General features: G+C 37.2%; 1 protein-coding gene across 3 annotated transcripts in view; it reads right to left on the reverse strand.

Moving 5' to 3' along the window:
• LOC129003225 (uncharacterized) overlaps positions 1 to 23,175 on the reverse strand; it is a 153,985-nt gene that overhangs the window by 97,119 nt on the left and 33,691 nt on the right. The window contains exon 3 of one of the 3 annotated variants that reach the window (XM_054431519.1): positions 14,897 to 14,916. The exons of the other annotated variants lie outside the window; for them this stretch is intronic. The gene's annotated coding sequence lies outside the window, so the exon portion shown is untranslated. The remainder of the gene's footprint in view (positions 1 to 14,896; positions 14,917 to 23,175) is intronic. 3 annotated transcript variants of the gene reach the window in all.

Below are 23,175 nucleotides of genomic sequence, written 5' to 3' on the forward strand. Positions count from 1 at the left end.
AATTTTTACCTTGGTTTGTTGAACCTACCAACCCATTTTATTACCAACTATTTCATCTTAGTAACGTTATTAATTACAACACACAACTTTCAGTTTCATTTTCAGCCCCAACTCTCCAACTCACGATCACCAAAACTTTCCCTAACTACATGCAGTCCGGGAGTCGTGAGATAAAAGCAGCGGGCTTAAAGTGCAACCTTGACGGGCGCCGTGGTTCCGTTTAATTTCGGCGTGTCTAACTACAGGACATGATCAAACACCCGACAAGGCATGCAAGAGTGATTAGCTTTCCCGCCAAAGAAAGCTAGTTGGAGGGCGAAGGTTAGGGTAGGGGTGAGTCAGTGAAGGCTGAAGGTCGTCTGTGTGTGAAGTACGTACTACATCTGGGTTCACGATCAATTGTGTAAATTGTAGTTAATTTTACTCTCGCTGTTACAATAGAAAGTGAGACCACTGAATTAGTCACGTGTAAGGTGTAGGTGGAGTTTGGTAAACCTCGGTGTGTCTAAAAGGGTTCCTGTTCTTGGGTTAGAAGATTATTTCTAAAACAATTACCATACAACTTTTGAGGTTTTCTTTGACGATTGTCGGTTTTGACAACAAATAGAAATAAGTGGATGAAAACATAGCACTCTTCATTGAGAAAAAACACACTCGTATTGCAATAAGAAAACGCATAGAAAAATTAAGTTATATTTTTTCAGTACATATGCTTTTAAATTGCAATTAGTTATCCAAACGGATTTTTTCTACGTATAAGCTGACGTTCAAAGAATCCGCAATGCTAAAATATAAGAAGTAGTATTGTACTAATATTTATGTATTTTGTATAGTAAAACAACTAACTGAACAGTGGTTATTAACGATACAACACTAGTTAACGATTTGTCTGTAACCTAATCACCATAGACTTGGACCTCCAATTACTATTTTCATTGGCGTTTCTAAACAAAACTGGATTATGAACCTCGAAATAATTACCAATAAATCTGTACCATTCTTATAATTTTCATATTTGAAAAGTATACACTATCAAATCATTCTGTATGCTTTCACAAAACTGTTTCACTCAACTATCATTTTCTACCACTTTGTTTCAGAGACTGTTTGCGTCTGCAATTGAGGAATCGCGGTAAATTATGGTTGATGAGGAAGCGATAATATCTGGTAGGCCGTGGAAGCGATGGCCTACTGCGATTATACCAATAATACGGATCCCCTGCTGAATGCCCAATTGACTGTTTGCTTTGTGAAAGCAGCATCTACCAGAGTAGCGCTGCGGATCTTAATGATGATCATCAGCAAAGGTTTCTCAATGCAGCTATGAAATTATGTTTTTATGTGCAAATCCTATAAAACTTTAACTACTCACTTCTTACACACTAAACAGTCTCTTCTTTGTGTATCTAATTATTATGGTTTGTAGATTTCACAAAAATATTGGGTGGATACAAAAATTATCTTTCCAAAACTCAGGCCACCTTCTAACACAGTATATGTATTTTGTATGAAATCATCTTGCTTCCTTTAAACGTTTGATGATTATATCCCAACATAGCTTCGTTGAAAAATGTAAAACTACGGTCGTTTATATTTAGCAAAATAATAGAGACCTTTTCATTGTTAATGACTTACGACCGCTGCATGCTTATCAAAGCCAAGTCTTCAAACCGTATCAAAGCCTAAAGTGTATAAGTGCTTAAACAAGGGGAAATGTGCAGTTTTTACCAGCCCCTAATTTGGATTATCTCGTTTTGATGTGTACTTTATTGTTTCTGGTAGGTATTTTGGTTATGATTTCGTAGTCAAAATTAAGGCGGTCAATGCATGACATTTTCGAAACATTTCTATTCTGTCGATTTTGCTGTGGCCAACTTTTGTCACATTACTGAACGAAAAACACTCATAACTGTGAAATAATATGCATTTACAGAAAATCTGTTTTAAACATCTCTAAGTTTGAAAGTAGATCAAAATGCTTGTTTGGTTACGGTGAAATTGTGACATGATTGTCCATACATAACAAGCTAGGCTGACGTTAAGGAGATTACGTCCGAAGATTCAAGATTGTTCCAAGTTATCGCCGTGTTTCACAATCCCCCCGAGGAGGATATCATCTGTTTATCATGTTATCTAAAGCCACCTGTTTTGTTGAAGAAATCAGCTGATCTACTGCAGCCGACTTTTACTTTCTTTGAAGTGTTCGCAACAATCGTGATGTGATCGGACTCCCTTTCCCAGGAAGATCGAGATGTAAATGTACGTGATACGTGACCGTGCGTTGATAACGTACGCATCTGCATGTGTAACAACGTAACGGCACTTGATAACATCCACATCCACATAATTCCACATCGTGTGGAATTGTTTATCACTTTCCTTGGTCTGGACTTTCATGGGGTATTATGTAGACGATACTCGCACGTCTTCTATATTTCCACAAGCTTTGAGATGTGTCTTATGGTATCACAACCGGTAAAACTTAATCGTAAAATCATACCTAGAGACACATTTGGTCCACAGTGCATTCAAACATTTAGAAACACTTCAAACAAGTAGATTTTACAAGTACGTCAACAAATTTAATCACACCGTAGTCTACTATTATTCATTTACGAGAGTCCTATTTTAGAGTAAATTTATTATTTGTGCTCTGATGTTTGATTACGAAACCAGAGGACGAGCTATTGTTTAAAATTAGATCTTTTAATTTGATCAAAATAGTTTTGAAATTTGTCAAATAACAGTAAACAATTAGTAAACTCATAATTAACCGGATCTGCTAAAATTAAAATTTTCTTCAGCTGGTCTATAAGGGTGTTACAAGGAGGTTTTTTTATCTACGTAATTACATACACATTCGACATTATCAATCACACACGAGTTGTAGGCACTGCACAGCTACATGAATCACCTGTTGTAGAAAGTAACATGTAGCCAATAACAATCAGCTGTCTCCGCTATTGTTGGCTTATGACCTTCTCACAGACAATTTGCTGTTGCTTAACATATGATAATGACCGGTGTAATGACATCCTGTATCTAGTTAGCATTTGCAACTATTCTCGGCACGTGGATAACTTCTTGTACGGACTCCGGAATAAGTTAAATAAGATCTTTATGTTAACACAGAAAGGTCGTGGTCAAAAAAGTTAAATGTCCCCAATACTTGAACCTAAATTCTTGTTGGTTAAGGATCGAGTGAGATTTCTTTAACTTTAAAAAACAATCACTCACCAATAACTGTATTATTATGGAATATTTTTTTAAAGGATCTGTCGTAGCCAAAAAAATATTTTCTTACACTTATTTAAATACATTTGAGCCGCTTTTTTATCCATATTTTATACAAATATATTGCAGAGTGCACTGTGAAGCTTGCTGTAACTGCAGAAGGTTAGTTAGATGGTTAGATGCAGGTGCAGAAGGGGAGTTTGTGCAATAATGTTATTTCTGAAACGACAGAAAGACACGGCAGCTCAAAATTACTCAAAACGGAGACCTAAATGACTCTTTTACGACCAAGTCCATCTGAAACAACCTGGTTTGAACGCAGCCACGTAGTCGCAAGATGGTGATTTCAAAATTTATTACACAATACAAAATATTGTTAAAATTGTATGTATTCTTCTCCTTTAAAAAAAAAAATTAAAAAATATTTGACAAATTATAAAACTTATAAAAGTTCATCGTGTTTTACTAACACTGTCATTTCCTTGAATAAAAACGCGAACAAATAAATGTATTTTATTTATTTTCTTCCTTATTGATTAGGTAGAAACTTTTTACATACAAATTCAAAATTGTTTTATAGAGGAGACTAATGACTAATTGATTTTATAAGAAACTGTTTCAAATACATTTATAATAACCAATATTTATATTATAACCGTATTGCTTTCAGTCGAGTAAGTTCTCAAATCTCAACTGATAAGACTTCTCCTAACCTAAGAAATCCCCCTACTTTTGACGGACCTACAGTATGCCTATTCTTTAATCCATGCTACTACTAAAGGGTGACACCAAATAATAGAATAATAGATCCATGGAACTATCACAGATAAGAGAAATTAATTGAATCAGGATTATCAATGCAGAAGATTTGCGCTCCAATCCGCAAACCAACCTTCACCAATCATATATTAATCAAAGATGACGGTCTACATATTTTGGGCCATAAAGTTAAGATTAAGATTAAGTAAAGTTAAGTTTCCGATTAAATTCAACTAAAAAGTTTCGAATGAAAATATACAGTAAATTACACAAAATAGAAATGCAACATTACGTGTAAATTAAAAATATTAATCAATAACTTGTACTACCAACCTATTAATAGTTTTATTCGACATTAGAGTTTGGAAACCTTGAAAAGTCATTACAGGAAATTAAATCAACTACACGTCCTTCTGGCTGTTCCTTCCCACCATTAAAAGCCGTTTAGCGACATCTGCACTGTCCTGTATATAAACAGCAGACACGTCCACGACACACATTACCCTACTTTTCCCCGACCATCCCTCGTTAACCCCCTTGGCCCTCACGTAGCCAGGGGGGCGGAGGCCCGGTAGCTGTCAGGTCAAGGTTTACAGCCCTGACAATAAACTTGAGACGCCAGTTAATGTGGCAGTTACAGTAAACAGGTAGACGTGACATTATAACAGGTAAACAAGTAGTAGTTAGTTGTTAATGTTGTGTTCTTTAACTATATACTAGTGGTCGTCCAGTGGTCGAAAACTCGACCAAAAACATGTAATCTTGTATTGACTATTGGATACTGAAGTAGACATCCCATCTATGTGGACCAGCTGTCGCAATTTTTTTTAACACATAGTTGTGTGAGCCAGTCACCTAATGTGTGTCTTAAATTCTATTTTCTACCTTATTTTCTTATTTTTTGTTGTTGAGAAAGTTGATGGGTCATACGATTTGCTATAGCTCATAATAAGTAATTCCATAAGTTTTACTTGGTAAAAACATCGTGTATCCGACAGAAATTAGTCATTTAGATCAGCGCAATCTGTTGGTGGCTCACATCAACTACGACGAATTTAATTTTTAAAAAACTGGTGACAACTTTAACATGGGGATGGAATGTAAAGGTACAGGCTTCTCTATTTTCACCCCACACTGTAAATAAAACATGTGATTGGAATTTGTTTTGATTTTCTGTTTATATTTCGTTCTTATTTCGTCACCATCATGGCAACCCATAAAGCCCATGTTATTTTTTTGTTAATTTCAAATTCAATTTTTGTTCTTATCTTTGAGCCTATTTTAATTTTTAAAGGGATTCTGCACTTCTACAGGAAACTATCTTTCTAACGGTATGCGTAGATTTTCCCTACGATGCACACGAGCTGAGAAAAAAGGTTTTAAAGAAACGTGCTTGCCTATTAATATATAGATATATAGATAGATATGCTATCATCATTCACTATTGGATATCGTAGTTGTTGTATGCTCTACTTGCGTACACATAACGTAAAACAAAAGTAATTTCCTTCATTTGTCTATGGCTAGACTTACATAATCTGAATTATAATTGTAATAGGTGATAATTAGAATCTAATATCAATTCAGAACCTTCATTTTCGACAATTTTGTTGTAAGTTCTTTACAAACATGCAAACGATTGCGTGTTAACTGACGACTATTGACTTTAAGCACACGGAACAATTGTTTAGTTTGGTTAAAAAAGTTGATCGTTGTCAAAACAGTTATGCCGCGTGCCTTTGTAGGGTTGGTTTTAAATTAGTATTACACGAACCGAAATATAACATAGTCGAATTGGTTTTAAATTCTTATCCTTTTCTTCTGTTTGAGACTATGATGCTCTTAATCTATTTAAATTTATTTATGTACATAGTTCCCGGTAAATTCAAAACAAAGGGGTCGATCCGTTAATTATTGACACGATTTGATATTAATTATTTGATAATTTATGTCATAGTCAAAAACTTGATACTTGGCAGTTCTTTCACACAACCCTTCTAAATAGACGTGTGGCAGGATTTCCATATGGAATCACTAAGTTGTACTAATTGGGTTTTAGCTCGAATGTCACGCAGTCGGTAACAAAACAATTAAAACTGACATTTTGAGAGGGAAAGTGGTGAAGACGCACGACTGAAGATGTTGGCAATCGTGCTCTTCCCAGGTCTGGAGCCTTCCGTCAATCTGAGGCGATCAGAACACAATCTGTTGCATAAACTGCTTAGTGAAATGTTGCGATATAGGCTGAGGAAACGGCGGAATGGAGTCAATCAGGACGAAACCATCTCATCTTATTTCAATCATTTTGTTATCAGTCATGAGATAAACCTACAAAAGTAGTTTTTGGTGTAAAACTGTATTGCTATACTTGAGCATTCGTTTTGTAAAAAAAATATGCCCTAGCGGAAAAAAACATTTTGGTCGGTAAAAACTTAAACAGGTAATCTCACCATCTTACTCCTCAGCTTAAATTACACGCCTGCATGGGGTCATCTCAGGATGAGCAGGTTGGAGTCATCTCAATAAATGGTCAATCGGTACTAACCATCAACCCTAACTTACCAGCGACCCACAACTTTTTACAAGTATTTAAAGTATAAACGTGTTAATTAAAACCCTTTGTTTCTGAAAAAAAGGACAAAGTTGGATTAACGTTAATCGTTATTTTTTTCTTGCATGAACTTGTTTTCTGCTGGATTGCACATCTCCGAAAGCTTTACAAATGCTCAAACAATTAGACAGTTTAATGTTGTAGATAGTGAGAACATAGAACGAATTAAAAAATACCTGTGTTAGTTTTTAGTGTAATTAATGGACTCTATCCATTTATTGTACTATGCTTTTTTCATACCTGATAGTACCGTTTAAATATTTGCTCGTGTTTTATAATATAGAATCACTTAGTACCTCGGCCCTTTTTAAACAACACAGTGAAATCGCTGTGACTTCGCAAACCTATGCCAACTAAATTCGCATTTTCTCCGAAATGTGACTAATTTTTACATTGGGAGACAAATTAATGTGGGAAAGTTTCAATGAGAGAAAACGTCAATAAATCAACTCCACTTCTTATCAAGGTCGGATGTGTGACCTTGATAATTTCCAGTGACCTTGACTGTCTTGAACTCTGTTTCATGGTCATGGACCAGTAGAGTCCTTGGTCCATGGTCCATGTTATTACTCTGTGGTCCACCAAAGTCTTCGCTTTCCCAGCGCCCTGTGACCACTCGGTTTCAGATCGTAATATTTTCAGGAGTTTAATCACTAATCGTAACACTCCCTGTAATCGTTAGGAGCTGAAGTTTTGAAGTGTGTTTATGTTAAAAGTATATGCATCGTGCATCTTGATGTTTTCATTATTATTTTCCTTTTTTCTTGCAATTTCTCGAGCTTAAACGCACATTCCCCCAAAAAATATCTATTGTTAACGGCTGTTTTTAATTATTAATCTATAGTCCTAAAGCATAAGCTATCAAATTTACCATATAAGATAATATTTCTCAACCCCCACCAGGAATATTGGCCAACTATAAAGATCGGCTTCAGATTGTAAAGCATGACTTTGCCGAGAGGTCTACTTGCAATATTGAAAGTCAAAACCCCTAAAACGTAATCTCGTTATAAATACACACCGCAGTAAATACAGTTTCGTAAGTATTCTCTATACTTCCTTGCTATTCACTTTCTTATCTTTGCCGTACGACAATTTCAACCGCTTAAAAAATAAATTAATTCTCCTACATTCTATCCAAAAGAAATTCAACTGAATTTGGTCTGCTAATTCCACTTTCGCTTTTATATATGAAGATAATACATTTAAACACTAAAGTACATTAAAATTAACAAGAAGCACGATAAGTCTCAAAACCGTGAGATGAAAGTGTAAGTGAACGAAGAAATATCGGGTGAAAGTATTTTACATTATTGAAACCCACTAAATCGTGGAACACTGCATCAGATATGCTGGTAATACTGTTTAAATCACTTTTCACTTATTTTCTAAAATGCAGTTAATCCGTTGGAATCCACAGGTGGCAACTTTCGCTGATGAATATTTTATTGAAAGATTTTACATAATTTATCAAAATTATTTCGTAGAATATTTAACTGATTCCAAATATGGAGATACGTTTTAAATCACGGAGGGAAGGTGTTCATGAAAGCACTTTCGATTAGAAGAAAATCAATTGTAAAGATATAGTGTCTACCTAAAGTAAGAAAAAGAATATATTTTTCCTACAGTTACCTAACAATGTACATGTTCTCTCACTGATTTGAGAAAGCGAAGTGGCCAATTCGCTCATCAGTGAGACAATGTTAAGATTGTCTCACTCTAATTACTTTGTCTCACTCCAGATTTGCAACGTGAAGGCACAAAATAGTGAGCGCGTAACATGCAGGCAACGTCGTATGCGCGCGAAATACGTTGGCAGCACTGGTTGTAAATCAGCTGGTCAGCTGTTGTACTGTTGTATTTGTCACTTCACATTAAATGTTTTATTAAAAGTTCACTTCTGTGTAAAAATAGGTTATGTTTCTTCACCAATTTATTTGTTTTATGGTAACTGTAGGAAAAGTATAATGTGCAACTCGAGTTCAAAGTACAATTGCCTCACTCGAGAAACCATTCCTCACTCGCCTACGGCTCGTTAAGGATTTCTCTCGAGTGAGTCAATTGCTCACTTTTCTCACTAGTTGCACAAATAAATATTTCGCAGCAGTTCGAAAATCTTACAACTTTAATATTTCCTAAAATTTGGACTTTTTCTTACTCTTTTACAAATTTCCTCCAAGTGTTTAGATCAACAATGTGTATTTTAAATTCTTCCAAGCTCACTAGGTTGGTTACTGATAATTTATTTAATGGCATATCATATACTGAATGAATCAAACAACAAACACTCCGCGAGTTCCGATAGTTTCCAATAGAAAACATTGTTGCAACACTTTCCAGCTGATCTAACAGCTGATCTAGAACCAGAACCTTACTCGGCAATCAGCTGTTTGGATCTGTGGGCTGTAAAAGGTTATTCACGACGCTGACATAACAATAACGAAACTAGCACCATTTTAGGCAAGCCGAAATATCATGTGTCAAGGATAAATTTAATTAAATTTTCGTTAATACGAAAGAATATTTAATTAACGCTCAGATTGGTGTAGCCTCCTATCCAATCATGTGTATTGTTGTCTACAGACAGACGGTCCAACCAAGGTCCACATTTCCATACAACACATCATGACGTCATCGCGGGTCACGGGTTAACGCCTTCCATTGTAGAGAAATCTTTCACATCTGAAGATGGATCTGAAGTGAAAAGCATTATTTACTCGGCGTGAGCTTGTTAGACTTATCGCACAAATGGTTGTGGTGTGTGTGTGTGTGTGTGTGTGTGTGTGTGTGTGTGTGTTTGTGAGAAACTAACGACGTGTTATGTACCTACAAGGCATGATGAATATGCTTGGCTTTGCCGCAGCAAATAGCCTTACGGTTCATTTAATACCTCGAGGGTCATTTAATGACCTTTAGTGTGTTTACTGTTCTTTGAGTAAAATAAATAACTGTGTGAAAACTTGGATACGAGAATATTTGCAAGGTTTCCCATCAACAGTTTCTCTAATCAGTAGAACATGTTTAAAAGTCGCAAAGATGGTCAAACACCGTTACGAAACGTCTGGGTTTGTTATATGAATTTGTTTATGATAAAAGTGTTAAGATGAAAACCACAAGTTCATAATTTGGTATTGGAGAAAATTGTTATAAAATGTCTACTGCGAAACAGCGAAACCAATCCTCCAGGCAAGTCTGCACAAACTTAGCCTAATCTGGCCTAAAAATTCCAAATCAAACACATATTTCAGTAGGTAAATTTCTTAAAGATTACCAAACGACCTATTGATTCTCTATAGTTTGGACCTAACTACTTTAGCATAGAGGTTAATGTAGTCAGGAGAATATAAAACCGAAACCAGTGTCCCACAGCACACCTCGCACACATAAACACTCAAAGCTGAATAAACAACTCATATGTTCAGCTCAAAGCCTGCAAGACTCGGTTGACCTTATGCAAATCGTCTCTCCCCCGGCTCGACTTTCGATTTCCAAAACAACTTAGACTATCCGTGCGTCTAGCAAGACCGACTAGGATGGCTAGTTAGGCCGGATAAATCCTCCTCCCCAGGGTGACTTTCGATTTCACCCACACCTCGCCCAAGTGTGGCATTCTGCATGTTGTGTCCCACAGGATCGTGCAACAATCCTTTCACTCTTTCACCCGAGCTGGGCGCCGCCTTGGACGATTTCCCCGGGCAGACGCTCCGGATCGAAAGTGTTTTGCAGAGGAGTGGCCGAATTGGATCAATTTCCGATTCTGTAACTGGGGAGAAAGGACGGGGATTTATGCTAAACGGCGGTGCTAAAGAATGGTGATATACGAAATTCGAAGGGGGGGAAATATATTGAACTTTTCATGCCTACATGGTTGATATTCAGATATCCACAGATAGTGATGAAAAACGAGCTTTGATGTCTCCATATTTCAACGTTTCACACTATTTGACACTAACCCTTCGTTTATATTAGCGTTAAAATATGCTAGACGGGTTCTTATTGGAATTTATTACAGTGTGATAGTAATAGTTTTGTTCCCTTCTCTTCTTAATGAATTGGTCCAACACTTCAATAACACAGGTTTTGGTGACATAGGTAGGAAATGCTTAATGCTATGAAAATAGAGCAATATGGTTTTGAATTTAGATTAAGGGGACGGTTAAAATTCTAGTCTCGTTACTAACCATCGACCAATTATAAGTAAGCCTCTTTAATCGGTAGCATGGTGACCAGAGTCGATTTAGGTTACCATATTTATCCATGTACTACATTGTGTACACATTAAGTTCTGCATTAACAATAAAACATGCTGATTGCAATCAATAATACATTAATACATTATCACGGCAGTTCTGGCGATGATTCTATCATTGGGTGTGTGACTAGACCATCTTACATCTGGACACTTAAATACTTCATTTGCATGGCGTCAATAAACATTAATAAAACACACAAAGACGATACGTAAAACCAAGAAAGATTACTAGGTACACAGTTTACTATCTGGTGGCCGAACAAATTATGAATGAGCAACTAGTCAAATGAGGCATTATTTCAAATTACCAGACATCTTCAATTGAAATTATCATAACAAGACAACAACTTACAGCTCAAAATGTTTTCAAAACTTGACCTTCAAAACTGACGGTCCCTCCCCAAAGTAAAAACCACATACATCAAAGGAACCGGATACAACAAAGAGCCATTATAAGCGTCTATGATTACGGTTTATAAAGATGATCGTCTATTCATAGCTTTCACATGTAATTGCCAGTTCCTGTGTCCAGGGTCGAGAATAGTCTTTCAATGTTTTGACCACCAGTTTGACTAACTCCAAAATAAACTTGTATTGATCTATTTATTCTGTTTATACAGATAACTACTAAGTAATTAATTGGTATAATAATTGTTTACCACCCCCCAATGGTTACTATTGGTCATACGTTTTTTACTACACTTTAAGCAAGTCCAACCCAAATCAAGAAGTCAAGCGTCATTTCAGAAAAACATAATTCATTAGGAAAATACTGCGACTATACTATATTTACTAGGTACAAAAATTTTTTTTAGATAAACCTCTGGATATGCCATTGATGACAGAGATTACGTTATACTCTGTACGTTATACTTCTAGTATCAGTGGTGATAATAGAATAGCTAAAGTTAGATTTTAGAATACTAACTTTTGATTAAGTGGTCCATAGGTCCACCACAGCACAGTATAAGCTACAAAATTTTGCTTCTACACCGATGTGTTTGCTGAAGTGCTTAGGAATCTTTGTAAGTGCAGTGTAATTTTTCATTAAGCTATTTTAAAGTTGTCACCGCAACCCTTGTCCCATCAACTTAATCTACAATTAATTTCAATTGCAATTTAGTGTCAAACATGGGCAAATTGACCAAAAACTAGAGAGATCGGAGAAAACTGCGCTCGAGGCGTTGGAGATGTCCAGAATGTCGGTCACTTCGACTCATCAACTCTGATGGTCCATTAGATGCAGCGACAAGAAATATGCAATCACCGCTTACCAATAGTGAAATGAGCATTCCGATTAGGCTGGGATTGATAAAATTATGAAAGTGTTTGCTTTTGCTGCTGCTTTCACTGATTACTTTGATTGCCTTTGGCGATTTTGAATACCTACAAATTCTTTGCATGCGGTATGACATTCCTTTGTAAATTTGGGCCAAGCCTCTTAATTTAGAAAAAACTAAGGATTCGTAGAGGAAACGCTTTGAATGATAAACACCATAGTCGTAGATGCAGTGGGGAATACTCAAAGATGTATTGCCATCATCGATTGTGCGTCAATAGGCTTTGGTCACGCAACGACAGAGTGGCTGGAAGTCACGTGAGTTTCAATGGATAAAAACATTTGTTTAAAAATTTTTATCTTTTTTATGAGACCTCGACGTTCTCAAATTCTAGCTTGCCAACATAATTGGCCGCACCCTTGACGTGAAGATCTTTTCTCACCACTCGAATTAAACATTTGTGTGAATTTGGATTGAGTCAATCACACTCCTACAAGTGTGTAATTGGAAGACTTTAAGGCAGTTTTATGAAACTATGAAATTTCAAATACAGATGCTCACTACATTCTTTTCAGAAAACACGTTGCTGCAGAAGCCATATTTTATACGGAGTGTGCGGTCAGAGACTTGACAGATCTTAAAAATGAAATTAAGAAACCATTAAGACATTTAGAGCCCTTGAATAAAAGAGTTATAGACGGGCAAAGATACATTTGATTTTATATTAATGCAGATCTTCATCTTTGCTTACAGTTCATGATTATTAGTGATGTTATATGTTGTTTTTATAGGATTATAGCTTAAATATCCCATCACTGTGATTGGTGAAAACTTTCCACAACCTGAATCTCGAATCTCCCCTATCTTCATTCCCATCTTCCTGTAACCTGGATCAGATACAAGACTTAATCGTCTTCAATCAATGGTGGGAAACCTGCATCAATCCTTTGCATCTCTATTGGATCTTTATTGGGACATTCTCCAAACATTCTCGGCCACCCTGTAACGGTGTCGGTTACAGGGTCGACATGGTAATGCAGATTTCGTGTCGCAGTTCAAGGAGACCAGTCGCCGACATTGACTCCCACTCTGCCGCTCACGGTCACTCCTGGAGTCCGGGAGTCGGGAGTTGGGCGTGTCTCTCAGAGGAGTTGATGGAAATGTAGTCAAAGAGTCTTCCTGTACCTTAGATACAGTTATGGAGTTTGGCGGGGATTGTGCGAAACAAATAAGTCACATGCTGATGGGGTATAGTGCTCGCCTAGCAATAAAGGTTACCTAATACATCTGAGAAGATTCAATAGGGTTTTGATGGTTCGGAACTGGACTCAGCTGTCCCTGATAATTGGGCTTAAAAACACGATCCTGGCTAGTGAAATAGCTGATATTAGTTAATAGTAAAGCTACACAGATCATCTAATTTCCTTCTACACTCATATTTGAGTAGAAATACGCACCTAGGTGGCGGTAAGGTGGTACTAATTCGGATAAGTTGAGGTGGTAGAGTGTCTTCAATCTGTATAAAGTTACAATCTAGTGTATTTAGTGTCCCTTCGGTGCCTTAAACGTCAGCGTGGGTTTGTTTCCGTACGAGATCAATTGTTAAGGATAGTCTGAACCGTGTGGCACCAAAGTAATTGGAAAAGTGGATTCGATCCCAGAAGGATTTCGATTTGGCGGTAAAAGCACACCATCTCACTATATAAGTGTCAGCATAGCCACACATTCTAATCAATATCTACCAAGATCCCATACGGGAAATTAAAATCGCAATTTCACCCGGCAAAAACAAACTAAACAGAAAGCCAAACTAAAATCAATCAGCGGTAAGTGCAAAACCGAAACCACAGCCACAAACCCGCAAAGCTACAACCATCATACGTGGGTGTGCGGGCCGCGCCTCGCGGGTAAAAAAAAGAAAAAGCATCGCCGCTACGACACAACCCTGAGGGTGGGGCAGTTTTAATTCCCTCGCAAGTGAGAGTATTCAGTGAAAACTGGGTCAACGTGTCTGAGGGGGACACCGGGGCCCGGGGGGTTTTAAGGGGGGATCACTCTCACTCGCTTCCCAAACAGCGACTTTCATTGATTAAACAATGACTGATCCTGTCCTGGATTCTGCAATTTTACTTTCTATGGGAACTGTTGACGTATGTTTCTGTTATTAAAGACAATGCGAAGTAAAAGTGTTTGTGAAGGTTAACCAGCTGTTTACACAGGTGGGAAATAAATGTGAAAATGGCTTTGTCATTGTATAATAGGACAATGCTCTGCACGAGTGTTGAATTACAATTGTTTCGTATTTTTGTTAGAAAATACAGCTGTAAACTAAATTATCTTTTATCCATCCAACCCAATTTCAATATAAGCAATTTAAAGAGAAATTTAATTTGTTGTTGTGCACTAAGTGAGAAGCTCGTTATAAAGAAAAGTCTGGTCCATGTAAACGTGATGACGATTTCAGTACCCAAAGTAAATGCGCCCTACTAGATGTTTAATCAATCAGATATCACTTGTCTATCTTACATTCTGCACCTTATGGTTAACTTTTACACGATCTTGAAAACTAAGGCCATCACCCGCACCTAGACCTCAATACGAAGGTGACTGGAAGGAGTGGTGCGGAGTAAGCCATTAATTCGGAACCAATCCCAACCATTTACTCAGCCATAAGGCTATAGCCATTAATGGCCAAATGAGTACGTTGAGAGAGACTAAATTTGCTAATTAAGAAAATTGTGATTTTTAAAAACTTACGTTAACTCAGTACAGGATACCTGAAAAAGACATTCTTATTAGTTTGTATTAGAAATTGCTTATCATGTTACACAGCTGTACAACAACGAATAAAGTAATTTAGCCTCGATCAATACACCCTTAATTTTTAAAGGTCAGGTTGAGACATATCACGTCAAAACGTCCCTCCAAGTTGGAACTTGTTGGTCACGCCAGCCTCACTACTCAACATACTAGATACACTCGCATACTTGTGTCTGTGGTGTATATGAGAGTAGACACTTGTAAAACACAAGCTAGAGATGATGGAAAGGTCAGGTTGAAACATCTCACGTCAAGACGTCACTCCAAGTTGGAACTTGTTTGTCACGCCAGCCTCACTACTCAACATACTAGATATACTCGAATACTTGTGTCTGTGGTGTATATGAGAGTAGACACTTGTAAAACACAAGCTAGAGATGATGGAAAGGTCAGGTTGAGACATCTCACGTCAAGACGTCACTCCAAGTTGGAACTTGTTGGTCTCGCCAGCCTCACTACTCAACATACTAGATATACTCGCATACTTGTGTCTGTGGTGTATATGAGAGTAGACACTTGTAAAACACAAGCTAGAGATGATGGAAAGGTCAGGTTGAAACATCTCACGTCAAGACCTCACTCCAAGTTGGAACTTGTTGGTCACGCCAGCCTCACTACTCAACATACTAGATATACTCGAATACTTGTGTCTGTGGTTGTATATGAGAGTAGACACTTGTAAAACACAAGCTAGAGATGATGGAAAGGTCAGGTTGAGACATCTCACGTCAAGACGTCACTCCAAGTTGGAACTTGTTGGTCACGCCAGCCTCACAACTCAACATACTAGATACACTCGCATATTTGTGTCTGTGGGGTGCAGTATATGAGAGTAAACACTTGTAAAACACAAGCTAGAGATAGATGATGGAAAGGTCAGGTTGAGACATCTCACGTCAAGACGTCACTCCAAGTTGGAACTTGTTGGTCACGCCAGCCTCACAAATCTCATTATCCTGTAACATTATGTAAGTAGATATGTGTATCCTAAAACAAAAGCAAGTATTGGGATATCTGTAAGTGGCTTGTTTTAATTTATACTGGAATAACTGTGGATAAATCTCTGTATCCTAGAATATTTGCTAACAGATCATTGGATGGATATCATCTTCTACCATTTTTATGGTCTGTATCTTCAAGAACCTCCTTGCATACTACAAGATGTCCTCAAAAGTCACCTTATCAACAAAATCTCGGTATACCATGTGAAACTTCGTCTAAAGACATGTTAAAGCAACACCGTACATCTTGGAGGTCTGAAATTAACTCCTTGAACATATTATATACCTACATCAATTTGTAGCTTATTGAATGCTACAAATCATTGTAACCTATGTTTGACATCTGCAAGTCGCTCTCTGACTGTAAAATATGCAAACCAGTCTTAGCATCCTCAGGTAACTGTTAGACCTCGTTTGATATGTATCTGCTGAACGTATCCAATACCACAGGACTCTTCTATGTACAGTGTCACTTTTTATACCTGTCCATCCTGTATTCAACTTTTTCTCCAAACGTTTTATGTAAATTTTGTGAGACGTGTGTTCAAATCGATTAATTCTCAAGGTTATATTTAAAATGTTAACGCAACTTAGCAGTGTTTTTTTGTGGAAAAGCATAGTGAAGGCCATGGCACTATCCCCAAGCCTAGCCAGGGGTGTAACTCTTGGCAAGCAGCCTTGGTAATGATGATAATGGCTCTGTTAACGGTGACGCTAATGTCCTTGGCCGTTACCTGCTATCTGCTATCATCTCGCACTGCATTGAGCGTCGTCAACGGTCCTACTTACGCACTCGCAATGGCAATAGGTCCAAGGTTATTTTGTGGGAGGAGATAATGTTATTTACATTGTGAAATTATTATTATCATTACCATATGAGATGGGGACGCCACCCTTGTGCGTATTTTAACCCAAATATAAGCGAAGGATGAGTGTAGAATAGAGTGTGATGCCTTATGTAGCTTTTTTACCGACTAAGATCAGCTGTTTTATTAGTCAGGACCTATTAAAAGCCCAATGATCAAGGACAGCTGGGTCCAGTTTCGAAATGGGAAATACACTGAGTTACGCAGTCAAATGAGAAACCATAAACCATGATTAGTTTTAGGATTACTAGCCTTCAAATTGTCTTCTTTTACTTTATAAAGACATTATTGGAGTTTAATTTATTACTAGACAACCCCTACTCCCCCTACCCTAGTTTAACAGTTGTTCTGTGTTGCCGAGTGGTTATAGTGCCAAATCGGAAGTTGCTCGTCCCAAATTGGTTCCGAATTCATTTACCATCAGTTTGGTATTGTGCGATAAATTTAATAAAGACCATCCAAAAGGTTGACGTTATAAAATAGTTACGTATCTATACTGAAATATAGTCATAACTTACCGGATTTAGCTGTGAATAAGATATACTAATCTTCTTTGTAAAAGTCTCGAGGAGCAAAAATAGGTGGTGTTTTTGTCCGAGGCAAAATAAATTTAGTAAACTGCTAAAATTAATTGAGAGAAAATTGAGAACAACAGTCCTTACCTCCAGTACCGGATAATACCTATACCTCCAGTATTATTTCCCCAACAGAAGGAAACCAAAACAAAAAAACAATAACAAAATCACATTTTAATATTTTTTTCAAGCCAAAACATGTGTATAAGTTGAAGACAGGAGAGGAAGAGGAATGTTAAATACAGCCAAAGAAAAGTTATATAAATACGATGAATACTCAACATTATACTAAAACAAAGCTGATAACATGAAACTTGATGCCTTATTTATTGGAACGACTTAACCAAAACAGAGAAATTTCTCCTTTCCTGAAAGATCTTTCGTTATTTGGTTTCCTGGATATGTTGGCTTCAAACTATCGGGTGACCACACTACGCATGCAGACATTCAAATCATGTTGGCCATTGGCTAGATTTGAACCCCAACCCTCCAAAACGTGAGTCCCGCACATTACCCCCAAAAACCACAAACCCTGTCCACCCATTTGGAACAATCCCAAACGAACTTTACTATATTAAAACACGACGCACTATATCAGTAACAAAATAACAAGCTCGCTTTCCGAAAGTACATAAATTCTCGCAGCGTTCCGAACGTTGAAAGTGTTTTAAATATGGACATTGGACTTGACCTTCAACCGTTTACGTATTCCTCGCCCGGGGCTGCGGGTCGGAAAGTTGAAAGTGACAGTGGAAGGCCTACGGTCTGCAGTGGAGGCGGGGAAACCGTCACGGTCCACGGGTATACAAGATGCTTTTACTTCCTTACAAGACTCTGATAACAAGCCCGGCTGATAAACTGTCACCGAGAACCCTGATTTATAGCGAGGTCTGCTGGATAATTTACAATAGATTGTACAGTACTTCCACGTTGGAAACGGGTCTGCAAACAATTTTTTGTCAAAATATGGATGTTTTGGAGAAGGTTTCAAGATTTATTAACACTTTCTGATGTTTCAAACGGCCTGTAAATTGTAAACATGTTAATTGGTGTAAATAAATAATTCGAATTCTATTTTAAATTCTATTCTAATATAACTAAAAACAGAAAATAATCTGTGTAAGGGTAGCATAAATCTTTGGGATAACTGATCATCGACAGACACTCTTACTATGTTTTGATGTTTAGAAATTCTTGATTTTTTACATAGTTGAACTACAGGGGTTTACTTGAGTACAGCTTGTGACAGGTTTTATGAAAGTCCAAATTTTGTCCAAATACTTTTAAGAACTTCTACTAAGGTTTTAATTTATGTTCACCATACTGTAAAAGATAAGGACAAATACATAACTATGTAATGATGTACTATGTATGATTTTAACCTTGTGTCAACGTTTATACTTCTTGTATAACAAAACTATGAAGATGTAGACGTATTTAAGACCGAATGGAAAACGAGTGTGGGATGCATTTTGCAGCTGCTACTGACTGTGATCAGCTGTTTCTTGGCCAGGATCATTTATATTCAAACCATAATGTCCAAAGACAGCTGGGTTTTCAAAAAGGTCTCCGAGTCTTCTGTAAATCGAGCCAACGACCTTAAGTAAAGCGAACACTACAAATACTCGACAACCACTACTATTGACAAGACAACCGACATCAAATATAGGAAGACTCTAACATCACAAAAACTCCAATCTATCTCCGAACAAGGTATTTTATTTATACCCACAAACTGTTTTCATACACATAGACAATTTTAAACTTCTTCACAACGATGACAAAGGCATTTTACGCCACATATCCATACAATGGGAGAAAGTGGACTGTAAGGCTTACAAATCTCCACCTTACAGGGTGGAACATAAATCCACGGCGAAACTGGACTTCCGCACGGCCAAGTAAAAGTACAGCACGTGTGTCCAGTAGACCATGCAGTGGAGAGTTCTGGTCTGGAGTGTCTTACAAAACAAGCTGGATACAAGACAATTCAACCATCTGTAGCCATAACGGATTCCTATAATTATATTGACAAATTAAGTGTCATGTATTTACATTGTGTTTCAAACACACGGACTAAGTCGAAATTAAGTTGAACTTTGATAAAATGATGTACGAAGGAGTGTTAAACAGTATTACGTTTATACTTAGAGGGTACCCGAAATGATTTTAGTGTGTGTATATAAGTACTGGTTGGTTTCTTGCTAAATAACAAAAAAAACTATATTTTCGTTTACTTTGGGGCGTTTGAATGATATTCAAGCCGAAAAAAGCAACAAGAGCAAAAGTTAAAATTTCGATGATTTAATTATTTATTTTATTTGATAAAACAGCTAGGGGGAGAATTGCAATAGTTACGTTTCTACAATCAATAGTAGGGTGGTGAAAATATTTTCTACTGTGGGTTCGGTTTTTGAAGAAAAATTCTTCTCTTATGTGTCGTCCCTTTGCAAAGTACTGCTTACTCTACATATTTAATCGCATTTTCAATTCTCCATAGCTAAAAAAAATCTTGTAATTAGTTGTATCCATAATTAGTCCTCTTGGCAAAAATATCTCCGTTCTATACAGTGTTAAGTGGACACCTTCTAAGATAAGTTTCTGTGCAAGGGTTTCTAGAGTAAGTCTGGTACTTGGATTCATCGTGGTCCAGAAAGGTATATAAGAAGAACTTTGTTTATTTTTCACATTGCCTCAAGTTTTACTATTGCCAACCACAATTTTCCTACAATCATCAACAAAATCCTACGCAAACATAGGGAGCCTACGTCGGGATGCTTGCTTGCGACAAATCCTTAAATCCTTAGTATTTGTGGTTTTCCTGAAACATTATTATTTTTGTGTGTGTATATCTTCTCCTGTGGCAATTATTTTGAGTAAGAAAATGGACCAAACCCTGATCTTATCTGACTTCGACCTTTTGTTAGTTAGCATAAGTCATTCACAGTCCAATGACGATGATATCCGTCCAGTTAGGATCTCGTTTGTAATTGTAAGTGAACCAGCGACCTTCAGTCCTGGTATTGTTCTACAGGATCAGTAACGGTTGCGGAGGGCGGTGACACGATGTAGCGGTCCTGGAACTGATCCTGCACATCCTGGGAACTCTGCGGGGAACCATCAGGACACCAGGACATCCCACCGTGGGACTGGAGACCGTTACACCGCGAGTGACAACCCTTGCCTGGTAAACACATAAGACATTACACTAAACTGATACACTGATTACACTAAACAGGGTTACCCAGCTTGAAACAAATACAGGAAAATATCAGTTGACTTTAAGTACCCTATGCGAAGTAAACAAATACAATAACAAGTTAAGGAATGAGTTTTAAACTAAATTACATGTTTGGATTCAACCCACCAAATTAATTTGTTTACACCCTTCGATTTAAGTTATATCAAACTATGTTATTCAATCCAACAAAGAGTACGTACAATGAACAGTGATGCGATGTTATGCAGGATAGGAATTTAATTAATTTACCATTGACTAAAGATTTCATGAAGTATACATTCCAATCACACGTAGATTTATGTTTCAGATTCGTTCATTGCTTCAGCAGCATAAAAAGCGAAGCTTTGATCAACTAAACCACCGATGGCATCCAAATTCAGTAAAACTGAATTAAACAAACAACTGAACTTTCCACACTCGTGGCTATGTACTAACAGCTGATCTGATATGCAGCGCTCACGTTGCCAAGCCTAGGTGTCACACCATGCATGCTCTGTTAACCAGCATAGCGTTTCATAACCGGATAATGTAACATGTGCAACTTCCCTCTCGCCTCGTTTGTGGGTTTATCTACATCTTAACGCATAAAGAACACCGTACACTATTTCAGGACATTGTGAACAATCACATTCTCGTTGGTAAATGAATACGAAGATAGAATTTGGGAACGTTCTAGGGCTAGGGAAGGTACCAACAGATAAAAAAGTTACTTAAACTTTCAACATCATTGACCGGTTACATCTAAACACTCTTTAGTGTGATGTACCTTAAAACTAACCACTATGACGTAACCGTAAGAACCCACTAAAACCCGGGCTGTAACTTGTAACATTCCATCAGTGAAAGTAACACTTGTAGTTGCAGCGGCCTTCAATCTAACATGTTCATGACCTTTCACGTCTTCGGTAAATGATGACACTCCCCTAGCCTCTCTCCTACGTCACAACGTACTAAACATTGCCCATCGTTTAAACTACATCGTTGACGATGACCAGTATGTACAATTTTCAATTTATGAAAAATATTTGATCGATTGATTAAAGGTTGTTGACCGAAAGTGGGCCCTCCTTCACCCCTATAGTCTAGACTATATTTTATATCGAAATTTTATCCCAGATACCTTCTTTAACACACTTTTTGGTATTTAGTCTTTGAGGCTTCTTTTCTCTTTTCTCCCCCTCGAAGGTGAATCAACGAAACTATGTGTCTAACGAGGACACTGCCTAATCTAACTTATATTAGCTACATAACTGACCCTTTAATTAGAGGGGATTTGTGTAAGAAAGATTCAAGAGAACATTCCGAGTAAAAGAGCCTAGTGAGTAACACATTTTCAAACCTTGATTAGCAAGTACAAAGGCAAGTAGTTTTTTTAATAGGTTATTTTCTAATCCGTAAATAACGAAGGAAATGTACTTCACGTCGGACGAAAGCTATGGATACATAGCATTTATTCTCAACATTTGTGGATAAGGAGAAATAAGCTTCAATATATCACAAGTAAATATATCGCTAAACTCAAACAAAATGGTTTGTGGTTTACTTAGGACATATATTTACGATTTCCCAATAACGAACGGTACATAATCTTTATTTCCTCTCACATTCCTTGCGTGAAGAAAGATCTTCGATCAAACATCAGCTAAAGTTTTAATGTACTGCAAACGGAAATATGGTCCTTCGTGCGGTGTTCGAATCAGTAACATTTTCAAAATCTCCTTTTCCAAGTTTATGTTAACAAGCGTGCCACTGAGGTTTCAGCAGGATCGCGTGCGCCTCACAACTATCGGCGATCCTGATGAAAACACAATCGAGTTTGGCTAGCGGCGTTAAATCTTCAAAATCGTGACGGAAATCCGGGCCAATGGTGGACCAAACTAACGGCAAGGTTGCGTCGTGTCTCGTTAGCCATATGTCGTTAGGAAAATATTAACGGTTTTATTAAAAACGAATTCGTGAACTATGTTGGTGCTAAGTTACGTCGATGGCTCACGAGTTTTAAGTTTTGACGTGTGCTGAAAAACATTCAGCTTGGCGTTAATTAAACTTTTTTAAACAAGTTTCACAGGATTTTTGAAAGTATTTTTAGCTACTACAAGTTGTTTGTAGTTGGATAATACAGTATTGTGATGAGGGTTTCATTATGAACATTGTTTCAAATTGTGAAGCAATATATAAACTTTAATGTTGAAAGAGGTACCGGTAGCCAATACAAAAAAGAAAATCGCATATAAATTAATGAAAAGATACTTGCATTTCACAGTTAATTAGCAACACATATCACACTTCCACCACAGATTTGGAAAGGTCAGAAGCGATTTAGGTTATGCTTCGATATACACAACTTACACAATGCTAGAGCATACATTTCCTTTTTTTAAATTCATTTCCCCGAACATAAACGTACATTTCCTCAATTTGAAATTGCAGGTCTTGTTTGGATTTTGTTAGTAACACAATATCCAACTGATTTACGAATATGTATGTAAACCGTTAGAATACAATGCTACGAATTTTCGTCCAAAATTGTTTT

Source organism: Macrosteles quadrilineatus, unplaced genomic scaffold (assembly GCF_028750875.1).
Source record: "Macrosteles quadrilineatus isolate MER2022 unplaced genomic scaffold, UCM_ALF_1.0 Scaffold_9__3_contigs__length_116548681, whole genome shotgun sequence".
NCBI classification, from domain to species: domain Eukaryota; kingdom Metazoa; phylum Arthropoda; class Insecta; order Hemiptera; family Cicadellidae; genus Macrosteles; species Macrosteles quadrilineatus.